General features: G+C 51.9%; 1 protein-coding gene across 2 annotated transcripts in view; it reads left to right on the forward strand.

The window, feature by feature from the left end:
* The window catches only part of LOC137532524 (uncharacterized), a 92,541-nt gene that overhangs the window by 47,689 nt on the left and 33,613 nt on the right, over positions 1-11,239 (forward strand). The gene's annotated exons all lie outside the window — the stretch shown is intronic.

The following is an 11,239-nucleotide window of genomic DNA, read 5'->3' on the forward strand; positions in this document are numbered from 1 at the left end:
GTCCTGTTGTCTCTGTGTCACTGTAATGTCTCTGCTGGTTTCTGTTATCTCTCTCTCCTGTATGCATTGCTGTCCTGTTGTCTCTGTGTCACTGTAATGTCTCTGCTGGTTTCTGTTATCTCTCTCTCTTGTATGCATTGCTGTCCTGCTGTCTCTGTGTCACTGTAATGTCTCTGCTGGTTTCTGTTATCTCTCTCTTGTATGCATTGCTGTCCTGCTGTCTCTGTGTCACTGTAATGTCTCTGCTGGTTTCTGTTATCTCTCTCTCTTGTATGCATTGCTGTCCTGCTGTCTCTGTGTCACTGTAATGTCTCTGCTGGTTTCTGTTATCTCTCTCTTGTATGCATTGCTGTCCTGCTGTCTCTGTGTCACTGTAATGTCTCTGCTGGTTTCTGTTATCTCTCTCTTGTATGCATTGCTGTCCTGTTGTCTCTGTGTCACTGTAATGTCTCTGCTGGTTTCTGTTATCTCTCTCTTGTATGCATTGCTGTCCTGTTGTCTCCGTGTCACTGTAATGTCTCTGCTGTTTTCTGTTATCTCTCTCTCTTGTATGCATTGCTGTCCTGCTGTCTCTGTGTCACTGTAATGTCTCTGCTGGTTTCTGTTATCTCTCTCTTGTATGCATTGCTGTCCTGTTGTCTCCGTGTCACTGTAATGTCTCTGCTGTTTTCTGTTATCTCTCTCTCTTGTATGCATTGCTGTCCTGTTGTCTCCGTGTCACTGTAATGTCTCTGCTGGTTTCTGTTATCTCTCTCTTGTATGCATTGCTGTCCTGCTGTCTCTGTGTCACTGTAATGTCTCTGCTGGTTTCTGTTATCTCTCTCTCCTGTATGCATTGCTGTCCTGCTGTCCCTGTGTCACTGTAATGTCTCTGCTGGTTTCTGTTATCTCTCTCTCCTGTATGCATTGCTGTCCTGCTGTCTCTGTGTCACTGTAATGTCTCTGCTGGTTTCTGTTATCTCTCTCTCTTGTATGCATTGCTGTCCTGCTGTCTCTGTGTCACTGTAATGTCTCTGCTGGTTTCTGTTATCTCTCTCTTGTATGCATTGCTGTCCTGCTGTCTCTGTGTCACTGTAATGTCTCTGCTGGTTTCTGTTATCTCTCTCTTGTATGCATTGCTGTCCTGCTGTCTCTGTGTCACTGTAATGTCTCTGCTGGTTTCTGTTATCTCTCTCTTGTATGCATTGCTGTCCTGCTGTCTCTGTGTCACTGTAATGTCTCTGCTGGTTTCTGTTATCTCTCTCTTGTATGCATTGCTGTCCTGCTGTCTCTGTGTCACTGTAATGTCTCTGCTGGTTTCTGTTATCTCTCTCTTGTATGCATTGCTGTCCTGCTGTCTCTGTGTCACTGTAATGTCTCTGCTGGTTTCTGTTATCTCTCTCTCTTGTATGCATTGCTGTCCTGCTGTCTCTGTGTCACTGTAATGTCTCTGCTGGTTTCTGTTATCTCTCTCTTGTATGCATTGCTGTCCTGCTGTCTCTGTGTCACTGTAATGTCTCTGCTGTTTTCTGTTATCTCTCTCTTGTATGCATTGCTGTCCTGCTGTCTCTGTGTCACTGTAATGTCTCTGCTGGTTTCTGTTATCTCTCTCTTGTATGCATTGCTGTCCTGCTGTCTCTGTGTCACTGTAATGTCTCTGCTGGTTTCTGTTATCTCTCTCTCTCTTGTATGCATTGCTGTCCTGTTGTCTCCGTGTCACTGTAATGTCTCTGCTGGTTTCTGTTATCTCTCTCTCCTGTATGCATTGCTGTCCTGCTGTCCCTGTGTCACTGTAATGTCTCTGCTGGTTTCTGTTATCTCTCTCTCTTGTATGCATTGCTGTCCTGCTGTCTCTGTGTCACTGTAATGTCTCTGCTGGTTTCTGTTATCTCTCTCTTGTATGCATTGCTGTCCTGTTGTCTCTGTGTCACTGTAATGTCTCTGCTGGTTTCTGTTATCTCTCTCTTGTATGCATTGCTGTCCTGTTGTCTCCGTGTCACTGTAATGTCTCTGCTGGTTTCTGTTATCTCTCTCTCCTGTATGCATTGCTGTCCTGCTGTCCCTGTGTCACTGTAATGTCTCTGCTGGTTTCTGTTATCTCTCTCTCCTGTATGCATTGCTGTCCTGCTGTCTCTGTGTCACTGTAATGTCTCTGCTGGTTTCTGTTATCTCTCTCTCTTGTATGCATTGCTGTCCTGCTGTCTCTGTGTCACTGTAATGTCTCTGCTGGTTTCTGTTATCTCTCTCTCTTGTATGCATTGCTGTCCTGCTGTCTCTGTGTCACTGTAATGTCTCTGCTGGTTTCTGTTATCTCTCTCTCTTGTATGCATTACTGTCCTGCTGTCTCTGTGTCACTGTAATGTCTCTGCTGGTTTCTGTTATCTCTCTCTCTCTTGTATGCATTGCTGTCCTGTTGTCTCCGTGTCACTGTAATGTCTCTGCTGGTTTCTGTTATCTCTCTCTCTCTTGTATGCATTGCTGTCCTGTTGTCTCCGTGTCACTGTAATGTCTCTGCTGGTTTCTGTTATCTCTCTCTTGTATGCATTGCTGTCCTGCTGTCTCTGTGTCACTGTAATGTCTCTGCTGGTTTCTGTTATCTCTCTCTTGTATGCATTGCTGTCCTGCTGTCTCTGTGTCACTGTAATGTCTCTGCTGGTTTCTGTTATCTCTCTCTCTTGTATGCATTACTGTCCTGCTGTCTCTGTGTCACTGTAATGTCTCTGCTGGTTTCTGTTATCTCTCTCTCTCTTGTATGCATTGCTGTCCTGTTGTCTCCGTGTCACTGTAATGTCTCTGCTGGTTTCTGTTATCTCTCTCTCTCTTGTATGCATTGCTGTCCTGCTGTCTCTGTGTCACTGTAATGTCTCTGCTGGTTTCTGTTATCTCTCTCTCTTGTATGCATTGCTGTCCTGCTGTCTCTGTGTCACTGTAATGTCTCTGCTGGTTTCTGTTATCTCTCTCTTGTATGCATTGCTGTCCTGCTGTCTCTGTGTCACTGTAATGTCTCTGCTGGTTTCTGTTATCTCTCTCTCTCTTGTATGCATTGCTGTCCTGCTGTCTCTGTGTCACTGTAATGTCTCTGCTGGTTTCTGTTATCTCTCTCTCTTGTATGCATTGCTGTCCTGCTGTCTCTGTGTCACTGTAATGTCTCTGCTGGTTTCTGTTATCTCTCTCTCTCTTGTATGCATTGCTGTCCTGTTGTCTCCGTGTCACTGTAATGTCTCTGCTGGTTTCTGTTATCTCTCTCTCTTGTATGCATTGCTGTCCTGCTGTCCCTGTGTCACTGTAATGTCTCTGCTGGTTTCTGTTATCTCTCTCTCTTGTATGCATTGCTGTCCTGCTGTCTCTGTGTCACTGTAATGTCTCTGCTGGTTTCTGTTATCTCTCTCTCCTGTATGCATTGCTGTCCTGCTGTCTCTGTGTCACTGTAATGTCTCTGCTGGTTTCTGTTATCTCTCTCTCCTGTATGCATTGCTGTCCTGCTGTCTCTGTGTCACTGTAATGTCTCTGCTGGTTTCTGTTATCTCTCTCTTGTATGCATTGCTGTCCTGCTGTCTCTGTGTCACTGTAATGTCTCTGCTGGTTTCTGTTATCTCTCTCTCTTGTATGCATTGCTGTCCTGCTGTCTCTGTGTCACTGTAATGTCTCTGCTGGTTTCTGTTATCTCTCTCTCCTGTATGCATTGCTGTCCTGTTGTCTCCGTGTCACTGTAATGTCTCTGCTGGTTTCTGTTATCTCTCTCTCTTGTATGCATTGCTGTCCTGCTGTCTCTGTGTCACTGTAATGTCTCTGCTGGTTTCTGTTATCTCTCTCTCTCTTGTATGCATTGCTGTCCTGTTGTCTCTGTGTCACTGTAATGTCTCTGCTGGTTTCTGTTATCTCTCTCTCCTGTATGCATTGCTGTCCTGTTGTCTCTGTGTCACTGTAATGTCTCTGCTGTTTTCTGTTATCTCTCTCTCCTGTATGCATTGCTGTCCTGTTGTCTCTGTGTCACTGTAATGTCTCTGCTGGTTTCTGTTATCTCTCTCTTGTATGCATTGCTGTCCTGTTGTCTCTGTGTCACTGTAATGTCTCTGCTGGTTTCTGTTATCTCTCTCTGTTACAGGTACATTGTAATATCCTTGTCTTTCTTTCTTATTGCTTACTGTTTCTCTTCTGGCTTATCTCTCCAGTATTGCTGCTCTTTACTGGCCTGTAGCTGTGAGTGGTCTCTCTCCTCTCATGTAATGTCTGCAGCTATTTTTCTCTTCCTTAGTTCAGTTTCCGGTAAGTGCTTACTTGTCTGTGCCTCTGCCTTGCTCAGACCGTCTCACCAATGGCTGGTCTCTTCCCGTGTCTCTACTCTATTTCCTCACAAATCAAGCGTATTTCTTGCTGCAGTACAGTATAGTATCGTGACACACTTTATTTCTTGCTGCCTCATCACCTCAGTCTCCATGGCTACTTGACTCCTCCCCCTCACTAGCCTTCAACTGTAAAACTCAACTGTTACTTCCTCCCTGCACATGCCCAGCTTCTCTCTCTTCTTTCCTGCTCATGGGCTCCACCTGACAGCACCTGCAGGTTCCCTTTACAGCAGCACTTTCACAAAAAGTAAATGCATCTGTAACCCTTGGTGTGTGTGTCTGTTGCAATGACACACACACAGGGTTACAGGGGGAGCGCACATGGGAGACCCAGGTGAGGGAGGAGGGGGGTTCCTGCTGAGCTTAAGCTGGAGGGGCAGTGCACATGGGGGACCCAGGTGAGGGGGGGGGGTTCCTGCTGAGCTTAAGCTGTAGGGGGAGCACACATGGGGGACCCAGTTGAGGGGGGTCTGACCCCCCTCCCGCCGCTGTGCCCCATACCCCCTTCCTGCCCTCTACCCCCTTATGCGGCGTATGCTACGCCGCGGGTCGGCTAGTTTGTAATATAGAGCTAGTGATCCAGGAGATCTTGAAACATACCCTGGACAATGATATTCAATGGCGTAGGGCCCGCGGTCGCAAAGGTCGCCATGGCGACCGGGCCCGGATCCTGAGAAGGCGGGGGAGGGGCCCGGGGAGCCCATGTCCGTTTGGAGGCACATGCGGCCATGCGGCCCGTGCATGCTATTGGGAGGGGAGAGCCGCAGCCGCGGGGAGGGCAGCCCGACCTCTCTCTCCCTTCCTCTCCCCGGGCCCCCCCCCCCCCCCTCAGATGCAGAGTGAGCGCGCACGGAAGCGCTGTAGGCAGAACTCACCTCCCTGCGTTCCAATCGCCGCTGATCTCCTCTCTGCATAGAAGCTGATACACACACTGCTTCCGGCAGAGTGTGTATCAGCATCTATACAGAGCGGGAGGAGATCAGTGGCGATTGGAACCAGGAACAGAGGTGAGTTCTGCCTACAGCACTTCCGTGCGCGCTCACTCTGCATCTGAGGGGGGGGGGGGGGGGCCCGGGTAGAGGAAGGGAGAGAGAGGTCGGGCTGCCCTCCCCGCGGCTGCGGCTCCCCCCTCCATTATGGGGGGCAGCTACCTACCTAACCTATCCTGGGGGGCAGCTACCTACCTAATCTATCCTGGGGGGGGGCAACTACTTACCTAATCTATCCTGGGGGGGGGGGTAACTACCTACCTAATCTATCCTGGGGGGGCAACTACCTACCTAACCTATTCTGGGGGGGCAGCTACCTACCTAACCTATCCTGGGGGGCAGCTACCTACCTAATCTATCCTGGGGGGCAGCTACCTACCTAACCTATCCTGGGGGGCAGCTGCCTACCTACCCTATCCTGGGGGGCAGCTACATACCTAATCTATCCTGGGGGGCAGCTACCTACCTAACCTATCCTGGGGGGGCAACTACCTACCTAACCTATCCTGGGGGGGCAGCTACCTACCTAACCTATCCTGGGGGGCAGCTACCTACCTAACCTATCCTGGGGGGCAGCTACCTAATCTAACCTATCCTGGGGGGCAGCTACCTACTCTAACCTATCCTGGGGCAGCTACCTACTCTAACCTATCCTGGGGGCACATACAGTCAAAAATGGCGCAGATTAAAAAATGGCGCACCGTTCTGCCGATCATAAAACGCTATTTACCGTGAATGTAAATACATTAAAACGGTAAATAGCGTTTTATAAAACAGCGGAACAGTGTGCCATTGAAAAATTCAGGGAGATAGTCAGGCAGAGGAGGTCGGGCTGGAGGAGAGGCAGCGGGCAGTGGGCTGGCAGCGGGGTCAGGGTGGAGAGGCAGCGGGCAGTAGGCTGGCAGCGGGGTCAGGGTGGAGAGGCAGCGGGCAGTAGGCTGGCAGCGGGGGTCGGGCTGGAGAGGCAGCGGGCAGTGGGCTGGCAGCGGGGTCAGGGTGGAGAGGCAGCGGGCAGTAGGCTGGCAGCGGGGTCAGGGTGGAGAGGCAGCGGGCAGTGGGCTGGCAGCGGGGTCAGGGTGGAGAGGCAGCGGGCAGTAGGCTGGCAGCGGGGTCAGGGTGGAGAGGCAGCGGGCAGTAGGCTGGCAGCGGGGGTCGGGCTGGAGAGGCAGCGGGCAGTGGGCTGGCAGCGGGGTCAGGGTGGAGAGGCAGCGGGCAGTAGGCTGGCAGCAGGGGTCGGGCTGGAGAGGCAGCGGGGTGGAGGGAGTAGGATTAGGTAGCATGTGTATACATTACTTCGTCCCGGCCGGCGATCGCTCCTTCACTTCATAGCTTGCAGAAGTCCTGCATCCAGCCAATCACCATGCGGAAACTGAAGCCACCTGGTGATTGGTTGGATGCAGGACTCGTGCAAGCTATGAAGTGAAGGAGCGATCGCCGGCCGGGACGAGGTAATGTATACACATGCTACCTAATCCTAATCCCTCCACCCCGCTGCCTCTCCAGCCCGACCCCTGCTGCCAGCCTACTGCCCGCTGCCTCTCCACCCTGACCCCGCTGCCAGCCTACTGCCCGCTGCCTCTCCACCCTGACCCCGCTGCCAGCCTACTGCCCGCTGCCTCTCCACCCTGACCCCGCTGCCAGCCCACTGCCCGCTGCCTCTCCAGCCCGACCCCCGCTGCCAGCCTACTGCCCGCTGCCTCTCCACCCTGACTCCGCTGCCAGCCTACTGCCCGCTGCCTCTCCACCCTGACTCCGCTGCCAGCCCACTGCCCGCTGCCTCTCCAGCCCAATCCCTGCAAAAAAAAAAATTAACATATAAAACGATAAATATCGTTTTAAGTGCAGTGCCATTCTGACACTTATGGCGCTGTGCGCCATTTTTGCCTGTCCCCCCTGGGGGCAGCTACCTACTCTAACCTATCCTGGGGGCAGCTACCTACCTAACCTATCCTGGGGGGCAGCTACCTACCTAATCTATCCTGGGGGGGCAACTACCTACCTAACCTATCCTGGGGGGGCAGCTACCTACTCTAACCTATCCTGGGGGGCAGCTACCTACCTAACCTATCCTGGGGGGCAGCTACCTACCTAATCTATCCTAGGGGGGGGCAACTACCTACCTAACCTATCCTGGGGGGGCAGCTACCTACCTAACCTATCCTGGGGGGGCAGCTACCTACCTAACCTATCCTGGGGGGGGGCAGCTACCTAATCTAACCTATCCTGGGGGGCAGCTACCTAACCTATCCTGGGGGGCAGCTACCTACTCTAACCTATCCTGGGGGGCAGCTACCTACTCTAACCTATCCTGGGGGCAGCTACCTACTCTAACCTATCCTGGTGGGCAGCTACCTACCTAACCTATCCTGGGGGCAGCTACCTACCTAACCTATCCTGGGGGGGGGGGGCAGCTACCTAATCTAACCTATCCTGGGGGGCAGCTACCTAACCTATCCTGGGGGGCAGTTACCTACTCTAACCTATCCTGGGGGGCAGCTACCTACTCTAATCTATCCTGGGGGGCAGCTACCTACTCTAACCTATCCTGGGGGGCAGCTACCTACTCTAACCTATCCTGGGGGGCAGCTACCTACTCTAACCTATCCTGGGGGCAGCTACCTACCTAACCTATCCTGGGGGTCAGCTACCTACCTAACCTATCCTGGGGGGGCACCTACCTACTCTAACCTATCCTGGGGGGCAGCTACCTACTCTAACCTATCCTGGGGGCAACTACCTACTCTAACTTATCCTGGGGGGCAGCTACCTACCTAACCTATCCTGGGGGGCAGCTACCTACCTAATCTATCCTGGGGGGGGGGGGGCAGCTACCTACCTAACCTATCCTGCGGGGGCAGCTACCTACCTAACCTATCCTGGGGGGGGGGGGCAGCTACCTAATCTAACCTATCCTGGGGGGCAGCTACCTAACCTATCCTGGGGGGCAGCTACCTACTCTAACCTATCCTGGGGGGCAGCTACCTACTCTAACCTATCCTGGGGGCAGCTACCTAACCTATCCTGGGGGGCAGCTACCTACTCTAACCTATCCTGGGGGGCAGCTACCTACTCTAACCTATCCTGGGGGGCAGCTACCTACTCTAACCTATCCTGGGGGGCAGCTACCTACTCTAACCTATCCTGGGGGGCAGCTACCTACTCTAACCTATCCTGGGGGCAGCTACCTACCTAACCTATCCTGGGGGGCAGCTACCTACCTAACCTATCCTGGGGGGGGGGGCACCTACCTAATCTAACCTATCCTGGGGGGCAGCTACCTACTCTAACCTATCCTGGGGGCAACTACCTACTCTAACCTATCCTGGGGGGCAGCTACCTACCTAACCTATCCTGGGGGGCAGCTACCTACCTAATCTATCCTGGGGGGGGCAACTACCTACCTAACCTATCCTGGGGGGGCAGCTACCTACCTAACCTATCCTGGGGGGGCAGCTACCTACCTAACCTATCCTGGGGGGGGGCAGCTACCTAATCTAACCTATCCTGGGGGGCAGCTACCTAACCTATCCTGGGGGCAGCTACCTACTCTAACCTATCCTGGGGGGCAGCTACCTACTCTAACCTATCCTGGGGGGCAGCTACCTACTCTAACCTATCCTGGGGGGCAGCTACCTAATTTACCCTGGGGGGCAGCTACCTAATCTATCCTGGGGGGCAGCTACCTAATCTATCCTGGGGGGGCAGCTACCTAATCTATCCTGGGGGGGGGGGGGCAGCTACCTAATCTAACCTATCCTGGGGGGCAGCTACCTAATCTATCCTGGGGGGCAGCTACCTAATCTATCCTGGGGGACAGCTACCTAATCTATCCTGGGGGGCAGCTACCTAATCTAACCTATCCTGGGGGGAAGCTACCTAATCTAACCTATCCTGGGGGGCAGCTACCTAATCTATCCTGGGGGGCAGCTACCTAATCTAACCTATCCTGGGGGGCAGCTACCTAATCTATCCTGGGGGGCAGCTACCTAATCTATCCTGGGGGACAGCTACCTAATTTAACCTATACTGGGGGGCACCTACCTAATCTAACCTATAATGGGGGGCACCTACCTAATCTAACCTATACTAGGGGGCACCTACCTAATCTAACCTATACTGGGGGGGGCACTTACCTAATCTAACCTATACTGGGGGGCACCTACCTAATCTATCCTCGGGGCAGCTACCTAATCTATCCTGAGGGGCAGCTACCTAATCTATCCTGGGGGGCAGCTACCTAATCTATCCTGGGGGGCAGCTACCTAATCTAACCTATACTGGGGGGCACCTACCTAATCTAACCTGTAATGGGGGGCACCTACCTAATCTAACCTATACTGGGGGGCACCTACCTATCTAACCTATACTGGGGGCAGCTACCTAATCTAACCTATACTGGGGGGCACCTACCTCATCTAACCTATACTGGGGGCACTTACTTATCTAACCTGTAGTGGGGGCACCTAGCTAGCCTATACAGGTGGCAACTATACTGTCTCCCTAGATTGGAGGCACCTACCTCACTAACCTATACTGGGGGCACCTACCTATCTAACCTATGCTGGGGGCAACTATTCTGGCTACCTATATTAGAGGCACCCACCTAGCTAACCTGTATTGGGGGCACCTAGCTAGCCTATACAGGTGGCAACTATACTGTCTCCCTATATTGGAGGCACCTACCTCACTAACCTATACTGGGGGCACCTACCTATCTAACCTATGCTGGGGGCAACTATTCTGGCTACCTATATTAGAGGCACCCACCTATCTCACCTATACTGGGCGCAACTATACTGGCTACCTATGCTGGAGGCACCTACCTGGCTAACCTATACCGGGGGCAACTATACTGGCTTACCTATGCCTGGCTACTTATACTGGGGGGACCTATAGCTGGCTATAGGGATTCGGATATGTGTGTGCGTCGGGTGTTGCCGGGGGAGGGAGGGGGGGCTGTTGTTGCTGGGGGGCCCACATCCAGATTCCGCATCGGGGCCCAGAGGTTTGTAGCTACGCCACTGATGATATTAGTACGCCGCGCACAACGTGGGCTTGATTGACAGCGGCGTTTCACGCAGGCGCAGTAAGGACGACCTCGAGGTTGGCCTCTGCACCGTGTGGGGACCCCGGGCCGGCGGCTGCGAACAGAGCTATCAGTGTGGGACAGTCAGCTGCAAGGGGCAGGAGGAAGCCCCAGGTAAGTGAAGGACTGTCATTTACTTTGCTTGATGACTCCTTTAAAGAGAACATCTGTGGTTACCCACAATGCACTGCTATTGAATATGCACATTATCTCTTTATGCCACAGAAGCCAAGCTTGCATCCTGAACTGCTGGTGTATAGCAAGCCTATAGCTCTATATTCTGCAGAGCCACACCAATCCCACATGCAGACAGCCTGTTTCGGACTGTTGGTCATCTTCAGTGCATGGCAGGGATTGATATGGCACTATGGTATATGGGCTTGGACCAGTACAACACAGTAACCAAGCAGGTCGGGGTGACCCAAAACCACAAGGAAGGTATAGGGGACTTAAAGAGACTGAAAAGCCCTCCTACAATGCTAAGTGTGGTTTGCCATCTTAAACCAGAAGGAATTTGCGATAATTCAGCTTAAAGCGGTATAAAACCCCGACATAATATTCAATAAAAACATGTTTTCCTACCTTTTACATGCCATACGGTTATCATATTTGCATTTGTGCATAAGTATTATTATTCATTTAGAAATTACAAGTTCCCAAAGTACAGTTTTTTGCTCTGAGAGCTGCCTTTGCATTTTATTCATAACTGGTTTTTCACCTTGTAATATAAGCAGAAATGCTTTCTGAGTCTCTGACTGTGTTCAGGAGTGTCTGCACAGTCGGATAAGTATTTACTTAATTGTATCACGTGAGGAATGTAAACACAAGATAACATTATC

The sequence above is a fragment of the Hyperolius riggenbachi genome, chromosome 1, assembly GCF_040937935.1.
Source record: "Hyperolius riggenbachi isolate aHypRig1 chromosome 1, aHypRig1.pri, whole genome shotgun sequence".
In the NCBI taxonomy this organism is placed as follows: Eukaryota; Metazoa; Chordata; class Amphibia; order Anura; family Hyperoliidae; genus Hyperolius; species Hyperolius riggenbachi.